This window comes from Micrasema longulum, unplaced genomic scaffold (assembly GCF_059751315.1).
Source record: "Micrasema longulum isolate JH-2025_06_02 unplaced genomic scaffold, ASM5975131v1 h1tg000054l, whole genome shotgun sequence".
NCBI lineage: Eukaryota > Metazoa > Arthropoda > Insecta > Trichoptera > Brachycentridae > Micrasema > Micrasema longulum.
Window position 1 is genome coordinate 129,551 of NW_028277261.1, and position 17,450 is coordinate 147,000.

Consider the following 17,450-nt stretch of genomic DNA (forward strand, 5'->3'; position numbering starts at 1 on the left):
GCAATTATCGAACGATGGCTGGGTACAAATACTGTTCAGTTCCTAGATGTGTTAATACGACACATACAACACCGGGAAAGAAGTTTGTCACTATTCCACGAGATGCTAAACTGAGAAAAAAATGGTTTGTGGCGATGAAGAGACAGTTTGACAAAATCAGCTGTAAATCCGGAATTTACTGTTGCGAGGATCATTTCAACGTAAGTTCAAATTTATATTTTACACATTCTATACTTCTATTTATTGATTGATAATACATTATATGTACATATTAAATATTATTTGTCAAATAAATACAATATATTGTAATAAAAGCATAAACTTATTTTGATGGTTAGCCATTTCGTGATGTAAGTATTCTAATTATGTTAAATGTTATTTTCACAGCTTGAAGAAGATGCTGATAATTTTACCAGATTCAAGCTTATGGGAGGAAGGGTGTCCTTAAAAAAAAATGTTGTTCCACACATTTTCGAGTGTCAAAAGAAAAACATCAAATTTTTACGACAAACGGGACACAGAAGAAGCCATTTAGGAACTCTTGAAAGAACAATGACGTCTGAAGTTCCGGAGGAAGAACAACCCTGTACATCTTCATCTATAAATGTTGCAACGGAGGCAGTTGAACTCGAATTCGCTTCTTCATCCCCCACAGTTGAAAAAGCTAGTAAAATGACTCAAGCAAGTTTAAGGTCAAATAAAGTCATTGTTCGCAGCAAGGGAACATCAACTGACGCCACGTTTCTAACGGTGACAAGAGCTACATCTCCTATTATTTTTCCTACACCTAAAGATCTTACCATAAGCTATGATTCAGTTATGCCAGATAATGATGATGAAATACTAGAATGGAAAAGTACTTCCGATGACCAGGACTTTGTACCTCATGACGATACTTCTGACGATAATGCTGATGCTTTTGAAATTCAAAAATATAATGTTATTTTACGACAGGCTACTGTAATGGGTATTGAAAGAAATTATCGACTTTGTCTTGGCATACCAGATGATATGGCATATATTTTAACACTTCTGTGCAAAAAAGTATGTGACTCGCGCCTGAATATTTTAATAACATTTTAAAAAATCAGATTGGATGAATCAAATGCAATTCTTGGAATGCAATTTGGATTGTCAGAACCAACTGTAAGCAGGATCTTCAGGAAGACGGTAAAGCTAGTAGCGATCTGTCTGCAGGAGCTAATATTTTGGCCAGACCAATATACCGTTCGGCTTCATTTGCCTTTGCCCTTTATTGCAAGATACAGTAAAGTCCAAGCTATCATTGATTGTTTGGAAATACAAATCGATAAGCCTTCAAACCCCATTAGACAAGCCACGACATGGTCAGATTACAAAAAATGCAATACCATCAAATACCTTGTCTCTTGTACACCGTGCGGACACATCAATTTTATTTCAAAAGGATATGGTGGACGAACCAGTGACACAAAGATTTTCGAGGTTTGCAGATTTTTAGATAATTTGAAACCTGGTATGGATGTGATGGCAGACCGAGGTTTTAAAAACATTGCTCATTTACTCGAGTTAAAACAATGCAAGTTAATTCGTCCACCAAGTGTGAGCGCGGACATTCCTCTATCTTGTGACAAGGTCAAGGAGGCTAAAAGGGTGGCTGCGTTACGAATCAACGTTGAACGTGCAATCAGTCGGATAAGGGAATTTAAAATGTTGGCAATGCACGCATGCATCGATATTAATTATGTTGGCCTCTTAGATTATATTATTAATATTGCTTGTGGGTTAATAAACCTTCAGGAGCCACTGGTTAAAATTTAATAACTATGAAAATAACAATAATTACTTAATACTGACTTAAGCATTTTTTTATTTACAATTTTTTCGTTTACATTTAGTACATTTTTTATTACATAATATATTTGTAACTTTACAGCTTTACATGAAAACTAAAAAATCCCACATAGGCACAATAAGTGTAGAGGCACAATAAGTGTAGATGCATAATATGTAAATATATTTAAAAGAAAATAAAACATGAGTAATAATTTTATGTTACATTCAAGTTGTTTTTTTTAATTTTTAATTTGAGTAAGAGTAGAGAATCTGAAAACAAGAAATAGAACAAAAAAATATTAAATGAAAGTTGATAATTAAATTAGGAAAAAATACAAGAGAAAATTAAAAGTTTATCGGGAAAAGAAAACATTGACATTTATATTTTTGACCTAATTTATAAAGGAATCATTAGTAGAAGAGAGGCTTAAATTACCATTTTCTCTTGTGTCTAAAAAGTATGATTTATACAGTTTAAGGGCAAGGACATTTGCACGACTCTGTCCTAGTGTTGATTTACAAAACGGTATCTCCAGCACTTGATTCCTTCTGCATTCTCAGTAATCTTTTTAAAAATCATCAATGACTATGCTAAACCGGTTTCTATTTCTTTATTTTTTTTGGCCATCACTATTTTACAATATAAATGTAAAGATTATTTGAACATTAAAAGTTTTGTTAACCTAATATTACCCTCAACTTGTAAATAAATGCTTAACAAAACAAACAAATGTTTTTTATATCTCAACAGAGTTAAAGAAGCATGGAATGGAGTATTTATAGAAGGAAATGTGTGTTCGTGTGCACTTGACGTATTACAACGTGCAAGTGCTGTAAATAAAAACAATATGGCCATTTGTGTGTACAATATATATATTTTTTATTTATTCATAATTATAATACAGTAATGTATTATATTCCCAGGAGTTACAAACAACTCAATTTGGGACTTGAATAATATATAACATTTTTTTGGATAAAAAATATTTACAACCAAGAAACAAAGCAAGTTTAAACTTATAACTAAATATATCAAAACAAAATCTATCACTAAACATATCAACACATAATTGTAACTAAAATATCAACGTGCAATTATTATACTAAATATATCAACAATTATATTTTTTAAAAATCCAAGTAGAAAAAAAAAACAAAGTACTATACAGAATAAAACAAATAAATAAAAAAAACCCTTTCAAGAATAGAGGAAATGGTGAATCTAAGACTAAAGAGGTAAATTAGGTTCGTTAACAAGGCTACGAAGGTAATGCAACTATCAAAATCAACAATATGTATTTATAAAGTATAAAACAGAATAAGTAAGTAATAAAAAAACATGAATTTATTTGAGTTTATTATAAATTGCTAAATTCCAAAACACTGTACACTTTTCAATTAAATCTAAGCAATACTCCTTATTTATATTTATAAACAAATGTGTAACATTCTTAGATTCCTCGAAATCAGGATGTGCTACACAGTACAGAGCTTTTATTTTGTTAGAAAAAAACATTTCTAGCTGGACCTGAGCCATATACTTTTCAGAGGGATTTCCGTCTGTAAAATATGTTTGAAAAGTGGCATCAGATACAGGGCATTTCACCTCAACAATATACTCTTCGTACAGCGCATCTGGAGATGCTCCAAATATGGGGTATTCAGGAGACAAAAAAATGCCACACTTTCTAAACTTTACATTTAGTTTTCTTTGCATTTCTTTTAAAACTAAGGACTCTAAGGACCTGCCGCGTAATAACGCCGCAGTTGCTTTCAACTTGGCTCCCAACAATTTCTCACAGAGAGAACCATCACTTGTCTGGCACCTTGACACAGCATAAGCGTTGGAAGCAGTGATTCGAGCAAAACGCAGTCTATGCCACAAAGGTATATCGTTTTGCTCAACAGTTAAGCGTTCAGCAGCTCTGCAGATAGGCATCTTCATTTGACCCTGACAATATTTTAAAAAATCTTTTGGGAGAAAATTACTTTGTTCTTTTTGAAATTGACACATTAAAACATGCAAAGATAACCTATCTACATCAGTATGTTGGGTAAAAAGACGCATTCGTCTTGAAGTACCATCACCCAACTGGTTGCTGGCATCGACTACAGCTGCCAAAAACGAGCCATCTCCTGATGGCAAATCCTCGTGGTTTCCAAATTCCTTGGCCATAACGAAAGGAATCGTGGTGCCGATACCTGCCATTATCGGACGCTTCCAATAACAGGCTACTGAAGTAGGGCTGGGCTCAATGCTGCGTCGATATAGCCAATATATAAATGCTACTGAGTGTTTGCATCCTCCTGTAATATAAATGTTATTTTACAGTTATTTATAAACATGACATCGTCCTATCTAGCACTTGCTCAATACACACTAATAATTTGACAGATTAAAAAAATATGTGCGACGCGATTAATTTAACAATAAAATTTTTCTTCCTTCTGCAAATTTATACAAAAAGAACATGCAATGCAGTACGTTTTTTTCTTTTTTTTAAATAAATAAGACGCTTCCGATGTCAACTATTCATCGACAATAATGCGTCTACTACCATGCTTACCTTGAGAAGCCGCACAGTCTTCACATTGGCACGATATTATTTTATTATTTGCCTCATCAATGACGCTGATAACTGAGTATGCCTTCTTCCGAATTTTATGCTCTGGTGTAACCCGGCATTTTACAGTGCACACATTTTTATTTCTTTTGATCTGGACATATCCAATAGCGTTGTCCGCATATTCAGCTCTCGAAGACCTGCAAATAAATAGTGTATTTACAATTTTGTCCCTTCTGTGCTTGGTTACAGTTTTTAAGACAATAATTAATCAGACATAAAACAGTCAGTATTTTAATTCTAAAGTGTTTATTAAGAACTAATTAAGTCCATTAAAATACTCATGACAGAACAAAGGAGGTTATGTATGGAAAAAATAGTATCCAAGTATATTTACACCATTTCTGGCGATAAGTTGTATCACTGCTGAATATAAAATACGTCTTTAACATATTAAAAACTCAATATCAAAGAAAGGTGACAGTTTTAAGTAATATATTATAGTTAAACATTTTTGAAACTCACCTGTCAACTTTCACTCCCCTCATTTCGGCGCTGCAAAAGTTTGTATTTTCGGAAAAAAACAACATTAACATGGATTCATTTACATGAGGAATGTTATCCGATTGTCCTTTAATAAAATTATCTTCCGTCATTTCGTTAAAATTGCGAATAAAGCGTTAAACAAACCGTCGCCACCAAAAACACCAGCGGAAATGAATGACAGCGTTGTCGAACAAGATAAATGACGTCACAAACACGACAACCAATCACGATGCGTTCGAAATCCATTCGCCAGAAATCAATATTTAAAACGAAAATTTTAATTAAAAACGGCTAAAAAATAAAATTAGACTTGAAAATAAATAAATAGTTTTTAATTTTCTTCCAGGATCATCAATTACTTTCATCTTTTCTAACATATGCATGGAGCCCATTGAGAATTCAGTGCTATGTTTTAACTCCAGAATTCTGAACAAACGGTATAGCACAACCGAACTCACAAATATATTAATCCCCGTTAAAGAGCTTGCGGTCATAATCTTGCATAGTAAGACCTTGCCATTATCAGATTTTGATGGTTCTTTAGATGAAAAGAACGCCTTACATGCGCAGTTAGCTGAAGACTACCTGTCCGACGCGGAACGCGTTTTTATTAAACTGACCTCATGGAGACATGAAAATGCCAATGCTCACGAATTTGCCGTCGTTCTTTGTAAAGACCACAATTCAGGCATCGATGGTATGGATTATAGGCAAATTTGGAAGAAATATAATAAGAAATGGAATTTGGTTCCCCCAAAGGTCGCCTTGTCAGACATACATGGCAAGGCCGCTTGGTATGAAATTCCAGGGTACAGATGCACTCCCAATGTTGCCATTGACGCGTGCGTCCAACACTATGATGATCACTGCCCGATACTCTTTACCATCGAAGTATTTGGCTACCGACTCCTGCCCTCCTTAGAAAGGAGATATGTATCGAAATATCTATCTAATATCTTGGGTTAGTAAATTCGCATCATATTCCACAGCGAGCCAATTGCGCCTTTATCAACCGAAATTATTACTGCTGAATTACACGAGCTTACGCGGCTGAAGAAAAAACATGAATTTAATTACGTCTCTAAGCCCCAAATTTTAGATTTACGTTAGAAAAATTACACTTCGATTAAAGTAAAATCTTGCAGTTTTCCTTAATGCAATTTAGACTATGCGAGGGAGGTAGCATTATATAAACTCGTTATGTGTGAGAAAGAAATAATGAATATTGGTTGCGAATTATGTAGGTATGCATTGGTCAAGTATTGTCACAACTTCTACATCCTTTTTACCCACAACCACTGTTCACATCCCACCTCAGTATCCTTTGATCACCCGCCACATTAAGACCACGTGTCGTACCTCGCGCGTTTATTTCGTTGAACGTGTGCCGCATCATAAAACTTTGTTTCCACCAATTACCAGTGTTGAGCTCCGGATCGGGGCCCGCTATCGTGTTAGTGGGTTTTAAAAAACAAAGATTTGGTAAACAAAAATAAAATATACATGAATTATATAATTTTTTAAAACAGGTCAATTATAGGTTATTCTTCGGTATCCATTTAAACTTTAAAAATCATGGTTGAGTTATGATAAAAACGTGACTAGTGAATAGTGTTAAGAAAAAATATATATAAAGAATTATAAAAAGTATAACTTATGTCGTTTTGTGAATATTAAAGTGATATAAAAATCGATGAAACAATGATTCGATATATTTCATGATTGTGGGATTTCTCTTAGGAAGGCAATTTCCAAATTGTAATTAAACGTTCAATATATTCTCGGTATTGATATGAAGGAGTGCAACTGTGAATGAATAGTTAATTACCTCGTTATATTGCACTCATTATTAGTATAAGTACCGAGTTTCATAACAAACGGATCATTAGTCATTGAGTAGCTGTCCCCGAACAAGCAAGATGAGTCATTTCGCAAAGTTAAACAAACTCGAGTACCGTGCTGTTGTAAAATTCCTCACCAAACAAGGAAAAAAGCGGAAAACTATCAACAAAGAGATGTTACAAGTTTACGGGGAGTCTGTTCCTTCATTATTATTATTATTAGTTAGTTTACTGCGTCTGCACGTAAGAGGCGCTGTGATCGTCGGACATCTGTCATGGCGTCGTTGTTGTCAACTGTCATAATTCCAAAATCATAACCTTTTCGGTGATTGCCGCAATAACGGACATTGTTTACATTGACTTTTTTTTGCTTTTCACCTGCTTATACTCTTGATTTTAATTTTAATTTGTCTTTATTTTTTAAGTTTCCTAACAAATATTATAGTTTTATAACAAATCTTTTAGTTTTATAAGTTTTATTTTAAGCAAATCTTTTAGTTTCGTAAGTTTTGATTCTGTTGTTTTTTGTTTGGTTTTAGGATACGAGCGTTTAAGGCGTCTTCATGAATAAATATTGTTGTGTGGAATCCTGCAAAGTTTCAAAAGACGAAGTAAAGCTGGATTGCTTTCCCAGCAATAAAAACCCTGCCGTCTTTAACAGTTGGGTGAAGAATGTTAAAAATAAGAAAATTTTATCTCTTGCACCCAGTACGATTTGTAGATATTATCGTGTTTGCCAAAGGCATTTTGAAGCTAGATTTATTGAAGGGGATCGTGGGTTACTTTCTGGAGCAATCCCCACTTTATTTAGCCAAGTTGAAATTGACAGAGAACGTTGCATAAAAGAACAATTTCATATACCAGAACATTATACTACTAATCGAGGTAAGTGAATCTACACCTCTAAAATAAATACATAACCATTTGGTGAAAACATTTTCTCCTACTATTTTTAAATGATTTATTATAGGTCTGAAACAGTACCACAATGTCCCTACTGGCTGCACTTATCCCACTATCATCACATCAAAGAATGTTGTTGGTAAGTATATTATTTATCAATTAATTATGTAATTTAGTTTCAATTTTGTTTGTACCATTAAAATCTATGAAACGCTTTATGAATTTTCTTTTTAGTTACCTCTATTCCCGCTGGACCGTCCCCTGTCAAGATAACATGCATGTCGAGTATTGCTTGTGAGTACTCAATTTGCCCTGTTTATTTCATTTTGAACTATGTGTGTACGTTCTGAATCTTGAATAACTCGTGAATATTTATTTTCAGTTCCTATTGCGACTAGCCTGCACACTCCTGCCATTAGCGTGCCTACTCTTACTGGTATGTGTATTTAATGTTTCCGCCAGACTGTATTTACTTGTACCCTTTAAAACCCGTGTAACGCTTTATTTATTTTCTTTTTAGTCACCTCTATTTCCGCTGGACCGTCCCCTGTCAAGATAACATGCATGTCGAGTATTGCTTGTGAGTAATCAATTTACTTTGTTTTCTTTTGAACTATGTGCATACATTTTGAATCCTGAATAACACGCGACTATTTCTCTTCAGATCCTATTTCGACTAGCCTACACACTACTGCCATTAGCATGCCTAATCCAATTGGCGAGTGAATGGACTTTTTTCACTTATATGTACTTTCTTGTACCCTTAAAACCTTTGTAATGCTTTACAAATTGTCTTTTCAGCTCCTTCTAACTCTGCGGGACCATCCTTTGAAATAAGTTATGCTCCAAATATTATTACTGGTAAATATTTGTTTTGATATCAAGTTTTATTTCAAATTAAATACATATATTGTTTTTTGCTACATTCTCCCGACATCATTAGACCCAATGTTTTTGGTAAGAACTTTTTTTTAAACTTTTTCATATCATTGTATTAAAATATTAATTATTCAATTGGTTTTTTTACAGAAAGCAGAATGAATAATTTGGATTTAAAACCTCAGTATGATTATATAAGCAGCGCGTATAAAAAAGTTCGATCAACTGCTAAGCGATACCAGCGGAAGGCCTGTTCTTTTCGTGAAAGGCTAAAAAGGCAACTAAATTCAGCAAATCTTCTTCTTTTGAACAATTGACAAAATTTATGTCAAATGATGTCAAAACATTTATTTGGTGCCAAATAAATGTGTGAAGAAAAAAAAAATGGCAGGAGATTTTCCTTTGATGAAAAAAAATGTCGCTAGCCTTATTGAAAAACTCGCCAAAAGGGTACAAACTTTTGCGAAGAATATTTGCATTGCCTTCAAGGAGGACTTTACACAGACTTCTCGATGGGTTAAATTTTCAGACAGGAATAAATTGCAATGTAATTATTTTTTTGAAAAGTGCAGCTAATTCTTGGAGCCCAGGAGACAGAATGTGTTCATTGGTATTTGATGAGATGGCACTGATAACTAATTTGTCTTTTGGTTCGGAGAAAGATGGGCTCCAAGGGCTTGTTGATTTTGGCACCGTAAAAAAAGCCAGGTTTGTTTGTTTGAAATTTTTTTTACAAATATTGCTTTGTTTTAATATATTTGATTTTACAATACTAAATTACATGTTTTATTTCAGATTTGCTGACCACGCACTGGTTTTTATGATTAGAGGCATAACCGGCTCTTGGCGTCAGCCCATAGCATATTATTTTTGTGAAGGCACTACTCCTGCCATTCAATTAGTTAAGTGCATTCGTGAGGTGTACGCTGCTGTACTGGTCTCATCGTCAAGGCCAGTGTTTGTGACCAAGGCGCTATGAATGTAGGGGCAATGCGTTATTTAAAGATGACACTAGGAGGGCCTACTTTCTCAGTGGAAAAAAATATGGTAAGAACTATTTATGTAACTATTAACTATCAATACATTTTATATTAAATTGATTTATAAATAATAAAAAACAATCTCGCCGTTTTCTGTAGGGGTAGGCGGAGAGGATATTTGAATAAATCTGTGGCATGTGACAACAAAATAAATTGTTTTAATTAAATTACAAATTTAAAAGCTTCAATTAAATTGATTTATCTATAGAGTCACTATGCAAAGCGCCCTTGAGGTATTATCTTACAAAAATGGCGCTATGTAAGTTATCCATGATAATAATAAAAACGCCATATCACTCCCTATTTTAAATTGACTTTCACTCTCTTCTTTTTAATTTATCATCGTCATTTATATGATTACTCACATATCAAACTTTTTTTTTCAGATGAAACGTTTTTTGATATAAATGATAATAAAATTTAAATCATTTATGACCCTCCACACTTAATTAAAGGATTTAGAAATAATTTCCTTACAAAAAACATAATTTATCAAGAAAAAGTTTGTAGCTGGGATGATATTGTATATGTTTATGAAAAAGATTCTAAAATAGGGGATATTAGGCTACTGAAAAGCATAAATGACGAACATATCATACCTTACCATACAAAATTAAGAAAATGAAAGTTAGAAACTGTACCAAAGTGCTAAGTGAAAGGATGGTTGCCGCTCTTCGTTTTGCAGCAGAATTTGGTATGTGTTGAAATGTTTAGTGCAACCTTTTCAAAAAATCTCATCAAAATCTCAACAATATGTTTAGTAAATATGTATCTTTTAATTTGCAGTATCATCACCGAAGAAGGAGAGTTTGTTGGCTACCAGTGATGTCATCTTATTCTTCGACAAACTCTTTGACAGTACAAATGGTGCTTCCAAATTTTCAAAGGGGAAAATGAGATATATCACTACACCACAGTCTGCACATCATGCATTTTGGATAGAAGCTATCAATAAATTAAAAAGCATGAGATTTTTGCACTCTGGAAAAGAGAAGATTTTACCATCTCTAAAAAACTATATATCAACTCTGAAAGGTTTCCAGGGGCTCTGGGCGGACATGCATCAGTCAGGTCTTAAAAAACTTGTCACGCGTCGTCTCAACGAAGATCCTTTAGAAAACTTTTTCGGGATGATTAGGATGTACAATGGAAGGAATGTGAATCCACATGCAGACTTTGTGAACTCTTTTAAGTCATTACTAATTTTTAATCTGCTCACTCTCCAACCTTCAACTGCGAAGATGATAGAGGACAAATGCTGTTAAACTTTAAAGAGTTTATAAATATCTCTCATAATAGCTTCAATTCACTTTCAATATCCGATCTTAATAAAGATTCAATGGTTTCATCATCAATTTTGACAATAGCAAATTATTGCAATGCCAATACTGTGAGTGGTATATCTGTTTTACACTCTCAACAAGAGAGGAGTAAAGTTGGAGCCCATGGGTATGTTGCTGGCTGGGTTTGTCGGAGGATTCTGAAAGACAATTACTGCGAGGCCTGCAAACAGTCGCTTACGGAAACAGAACCAACAATCCATCATAAATATTTAACTATAAGGGAAAGGAATGATAAATGTAAATCTTTAAAAATAGCGTCTAAAACCCTTCTGTGTGTATTTACAAGATGTATAGAAATAATTCATGGATATCTGAATGATCCCAACAATTTGATTAGTGTAAGATTTCACAAGAACTTGGAGTGCATAACAAAAAAAAACTTAAAATTCGACTGGTTGTGTCCAGACCATTCTAATGTGACTAAAGTAAAACTTATTAAATTAATCATAAAATTACAATGGCATAACTGGACACAAGAAATAAATAAATAATTAACAGGAAAGTATGAATCGAAGCTATTAAAAACCAATTTAAATTATTTTCAAAAATTAGCAGTAGCAAAAAGTAAAATAAACCATAAATTTCTAATTTAAAAGTGCATTTTTATTCTTCTTTAAATTTGTCTTCTTTAAGTTTTTGTATGTTTCTGTCTCAATATATTGTTGATAAATTACCTGGTCCATGAAGAAGTATAGAAATTGAAAAAATAACATTTTCAGGCGTTGCCTAGTATGTAGGTGAAATAATTCAATTAGATGAATCTCACCCGCATAAATAAAGGTTTCAGCTCTTTAACTTCACAAACATCAACAGATGGAAGAATTGAAAGAATATAGATGTTCAAATATAGGCAGAATGGTGAATGTTACACAGTGTGTAAAGTGGCCACTTAAACCAGCCATTGACAGGTCATAAGCCCTGTAGATGCCTAGACTTCTATATTACCTTTTCTTAAATGTTCTTCATCTCTGTTGTAATATGTTAATAATTGGGAAGGCTGAAAAACCCCGCTGCTTTAAAAATGTAAGGTCGCTGCCAATAAAATATAATAGAATAAAAATATAAAAGAATAAAAAGGCACGGATGACGTCAACCCTATTTGAAAAGCAGCTCACTGCATTAGGCTCTTTGATGGGAGTGAAAAATCTTAAAATTTTATTATCCCTCGATAGGTGCCCTGCTCACCCCACAAACCTGACACTGAGGAATGTTAAGTTGGTAAGTTGGCATTTTTTCAACCGAACTGCACGAGTGAACTGCAAACTCTGGACTTGGGGATAATCCGTGCATTCAAGCACCACTACGGAAAGATTTTAGTAAATAAGCTATTATCAGAATTAGAACAAGGTGAGGACTCACGAATGTAGGGGCAATGCGTTATTTAAAGATGACACTAGGAGGGCCTACTTTCTCAGTGGAAAAAAATATGGTAAGAACTATTTATGTAACTATTAACTACCAATACATTTTATATTAAATTGATTTATAAATAATAAAAAACAATCTCGCCGTTTTCTGTAGGGAAAGGCGGAGAGGATATTTGAATAAATCTGTGGCATGTGACAACAAAATAAATTGTTTTAATTAAATTACAAATTTAAAAGCTTCAATTAAATTGATTTATCTATAGAGTCACTATGCAAAGCGCCCTTGAGGTATTATCTTACAAAAATGGCGCTATGTAAGTTATCCATGATAATAATAAAAACGCCATATCACTCCCTATTTTAAATTGACTTTCACTCTCTTCTTTTTAATTTATCATCGTCATTTATATGATTACTCACAAATCAAACTTTTTGTTTCAGATGAAACGTTTTTTGATATAAATGATAATAAAATTTAAATCATTTATGACCCTCCACACTTAATTAAAGGATTAAGAAATAATTTCCTTACAAAAAACATAATTTATCAAGAAAAAGTTTGTAGCTGGGATGATATTGTATATGTTTATGAAAAAGATTCTAAAATAGGGGATATTAGGCTACTGAAAAGCATAAATGACGAACATATCATACCTTACCATACAAAATTAAGAAAATGAAAGTTAGAAACTGTACCAAAGTGCTAAGTGAAAGGATGGTTGCCGCTCTTCGTTTTGCAGCAGAATTTGGTATGTGTTGAAATGTTTAGTGCTACCTTTTCAAAAAATATTGTATCTCAAAAATATGTTTAGTAAATATGTATCTTTTAATTTGCAGTATCATCACCGAAAAAGGAGAGTTTGTTGGCTACCAGTGATGTCATCTTATTCTTCGACAAACTCTTTGACAGTACAAATGGTGCTTCCAAATTTTCAAAGGGGAAAATGAGATATATCACTACACCACAGTCTGCACATCATGCATTTTGGATAGAAGCTATCAATAAATTAAAAAGCATGAGATTTTTGCACTCTGGAAAAGATAAGATTTTACCATCTCTAAAAAACTATATATCAACTCTGAAAGGTTTCCAGGGGCTCTGGGCGGACATGCATCAGTCAGGTCTTAAAAAACTTGTCACGCATCGTCTCAACGAAGATCCTTTAGAAAACTTTTTCGGGATGATTAGGATGTACAATGGAAGGAATGTGAATCCACATGCGGACTTTGTGAACTCTTTTAAGTCATTACTAATTTTTTATCTGCTCACTCTCCAACCTTCAACTGCGAAGATGATAGAGGACAAATGCCATTAAACTTGAAAGAGTTTATAAATCTCTCATAATAGCTTCAATTCACTTTCAATATCCGATCTTAATAAAGATTCAATGGTTTCATCATCAATTTTGACAATAGCAAATTATTGCAATGCCAATACTGTGAGTGGTATATCTGTTTTACACTCTCAACAAGAGAGGAGTAAAGTTGGAGCCCATGGGTATGTTGCTGGCTGGGTTTGTCGGAGGATTCTGAAAGACAATTACTGCGAGGCCTGCAAACAGTCGCTTACGGAAACAGAACCAACAATCCATCATAAATATTTAACTATAAGGGAAAGGAATGATAAATGTAAATCTTTAAAAATAGCGTCTAAAACCCTTCTGTGTGTATTTACAAGATGTATAGAAATAATTCATGGATATCTGAATGATCCCAACAATTTGATTAGTGTAAGATTTCGCAAGAACTTGGAGTGCATAACAGAAAAAAACTTAAAATTCGACTGGTTGTGTCCAGACCATTCTAATGTGACTAAAGTAAAACTTATTAAATTAATCATAAAATTACAATGGCATAACTGGACACAAGAAATAAATAAATAATTAACAGGAAAGTATGAATCGAAGCTATTAAAAACCAATTTAAATTATTTTCAAAAATTAGCAGTAGCAAAAAGTAAAGTAAATCATAAATTTCTAATTTAAAAGTGCATTTTTATTCTTCTTTAAATTTGTTTTCTTTAAGTTTTTGTATGTTTCTGTCTCAAAATATTGTTGATAAATTACCTGGTCCATGAAGAAGTATAGAAATTGAAAAAATAACATTTTCAGGCGTTGCCTAGTATGTAGGTGAAATAATTCAATTAGATGAATCTCACCCGCATAAATAAAGGTTTCAGCTCTTTAACTTCACAAACATCAACAGGTGAAAGAATTGAAGGTATATAGATGTTCAAATATAGGCAGAATGGTGAATGTTACACAGTGTGTAAAAGTGGTCACTTAAACCAGCCATTGACAGGTCATAAGCCCTGTAGATGCCTAGACTTCTGTATTACCTTTTCTTAAATGTTCTTCATCTCTGTTGTAATATGTTAATAATTGGGAAGGCTGAAAAACCCCGCTGCTTTAAAAATGTAAGGTCGCTGCCAATAAAATATGCAGCGAATAAAAAGGCACGGATGACGTCAACCCTATTTGAAAAGCAGCTCACTGCATTAGGCTCTTTTATGGGAGTGAGAAATCGTAAAATTTTATTATTCCTCGATAGGTGCCCTGCTCACCCCACAAACCTGACACTGAGGAATGTTAAATTGGTAAGTTGGCATTTTTTCAACCGAACTGCACGAGTGAACTGCAAACTCTGGACTTGGGGATAATCCGTGCATTCAAGCACCACTACGGAAAGATTTTAGTAAATAAGCTATTATCAGAATTAGAACAAGGTGAGGACTCACGAATGTAGGGGCAATGCGTTATTTAAAGATGACACTAGGAGGGCCTACTTTCTCAGTGGAAAAAAATATGGTAAGAACTATTTATGTAACTATTAACTACCAATACATTTTATATTAAATTGATTTATAAATAATAAAAAACAATCTCGCCGTTTTCTGTAGGGAAAGGCGGAGAGGATATTTGAATAAATCTGTGGCATGTGACAACAAAATAAATTGTTTTAATTAAATTACAAATTTAAAAGCTTCAATTAAATTGATTTATCTATAGAGTCACTATGCAAAGCGCCCTTGAGGTATTATCTTACAAAAATGGCGCTATGTAAGTTATCCATGATAATAATAAAAACGCCATATCACTCCCTATTTTAAATTGACTTTCACTCTCTTCTTTTTAATTTATCATCGTCATTTATATGATTACTCACAAATCAAACTTTTTGTTTCAGATGAAACGTTTTTTGATATAAATGATAATAAAATTTAAATCATTTATGACCCTCCACACTTAATTAAAGGATTAAGAAATAATTTCCTTACAAAAAACATAATTTATCAAGAAAAAGTTTGTAGCTGGGATGATATTGTATATGTTTATGAAAAAGATTCTAAAATAGGGGATATTAGGCTACTGAAAAGCATAAATGACGAACATATCATACCTTACCATACAAAATTAAGAAAATGAAAGTTAGAAACTGTACCAAAGTGCTAAGTGAAAGGATGGTTGCCGCTCTTCGTTTTGCAGCAGAATTTGGTATGTGTTGAAATGTTTAGTGCTACCTTTTCAAAAAATATTGTATCTCAAAAATATGTTTAGTAAATATGTATCTTTTAATTTGCAGTATCATCACCGAAAAAGGAGAGTTTGTTGGCTACCAGTGATGTCATCTTATTCTTCGACAAACTCTTTGACAGTACAAATGGTGCTTCCAAATTTTCAAAGGGGAAAATGAGATATATCACTACACCACAGTCTGCACATCATGCATTTTGGATAGAAGCTATCAATAAATTAAAAAGCATGAGATTTTTGCACTCTGGAAAAGATAAGATTTTACCATCTCTAAAAAACTATATATCAACTCTGAAAGGTTTCCAGGGGCTCTGGGCGGACATGCATCAGTCAGGTCTTAAAAAACTTGTCACGCGTCGTCTCAACAAAGATCCTTTAGAAAACTTTTTCGGGATGATTAGGATGTACAATGGAAGGAATGTGAATCCACATGCGGACTTTGTGAACTCTTTTAAGTCATTACTAATTTTTTATCTGCTCACTCTCCAACCTTCAACTGCGAAGATGATAGAGGACAAATGCCATTAAACTTGAAAGAGTTTATAAATCTCTCATAATAGCTTCAATTCACTTTCAATATCCGATCTTAATAAAGATTCAATGGTTTCATCATCAATTTTGACAATAGCAAATTATTGCAATGCCAATACTGTGAGTGGTATATCTGTTTTACACTCTCAACAAGAGAGGAGTAAAGTTGGAGCCCATGGGTATGTTGCTGGCTGGGTTTGTCGGAGGATTCTGAAAGACAATTACTGCGAGGCCTGCAAACAGTCGCTTACGGAAACAGAACCAACAATCCATCATAAATATTTAACTATAAGGGAAAGGAATGATAAATGTAAATCTTTAAAAATAGCGTCTAAAACCCTTCTGTGTGTATTTACAAGATGTATAGAAATAATTCATGGATATCTGAATGATCCCAACAATTTGATTAGTGTAAGATTTCACAAGAACTTGGAGTGCATAACAGAAAAAAACTTAAAATTCGACTGGTTGTGTCCAGACCATTCTAATGTGACTAAAGTAAAACTTATTAAATTAATCATAAAATTACAATGGCATAACTGGACACAAGAAATAAATAAATTATTAACAGGAAAATATGAATCGAAGCTATTAAAAACCAATTTAAATTATTTTCAAAAATTAGCAGTAGCAAAAAGTAAAGTAAATCATAAATTTCTAATTTAAAAGTGCATTTTTATTCTTCTTTAAATGCATTCAGAAGGTTTTTGTATGTTCTTTTGTTAACTATGTGTGTGCTGAGTTCTCCCATGTATTTTTTTATACTTGATCATTTGAATATGTATGGTTATTTTCAACATAATATAATATGCAGACGGAGAACCTCTTTTTGTTATTCCGATACATTAGATATTATTGATGAAGTTGTTTATTATGGTTTGACTATTATTTTTAAGTAAAACACACATATTTTTAAAACTTGTAAATAATATACATTCATTGTTGGCCAAATTTACCACATTAATTAATTATAATAAAGTACACCGCAAGACAAAAAAAAATACGATTTTACCTGCTACCGCGCCCCTTGACTTTACTGAGCCCTTTTTCTAAGAAATCCTTTATCGATACCTCTTTCTTTTGTTTAA

General features: G+C 33.1%; 5 long non-coding RNA genes across 5 annotated transcripts; 3 read left to right on the forward strand and 2 right to left on the reverse strand.

Annotated features, from left to right (window-relative positions):
• LOC148285146 (uncharacterized) lies at positions 1-587 on the forward strand. The gene is made up of 2 exons (XR_015822808.1): positions 1-200; positions 388-587. It is a non-coding gene; the product is annotated as an uncharacterized LOC148285146 (long non-coding RNA).
• A 2,944-nt stretch (positions 588-3,531) lies between these two features.
• LOC148285147 (uncharacterized) lies at positions 3,532-4,522 on the reverse strand. Its single transcript, XR_015822805.1, has 2 exons — positions 4,383-4,522; positions 3,532-4,122 (listed from the first exon to the last, which is right to left on the reverse strand). It is a non-coding gene; the product is annotated as an uncharacterized LOC148285147 (long non-coding RNA).
• Positions 4,517-5,030, reverse strand: LOC148285148 (uncharacterized). Its single transcript, XR_015822816.1, has 2 exons — positions 4,905-5,030; positions 4,517-4,579 (listed from the first exon to the last, which is right to left on the reverse strand). It is a non-coding gene; the product is annotated as an uncharacterized LOC148285148 (long non-coding RNA).
• A 2,662-nt stretch (positions 5,031-7,692) lies between these two features.
• LOC148285149 (uncharacterized) lies at positions 7,693-8,305 on the forward strand. Its single transcript, XR_015822806.1, has 4 exons — positions 7,693-7,808; positions 7,904-7,963; positions 8,052-8,105; positions 8,190-8,305. It is a non-coding gene; the product is annotated as an uncharacterized LOC148285149 (long non-coding RNA).
• A 393-nt stretch (positions 8,306-8,698) lies between these two features.
• On the forward strand, positions 8,699-11,526 carry LOC148285150 (uncharacterized). The gene is made up of 4 exons (XR_015822814.1): positions 8,699-9,256; positions 9,344-9,595; positions 9,975-10,282; positions 10,375-11,526. It is a non-coding gene; the product is annotated as an uncharacterized LOC148285150 (long non-coding RNA).
• The last annotated feature ends 5,924 nt before the right edge of the window (positions 11,527-17,450 follow it).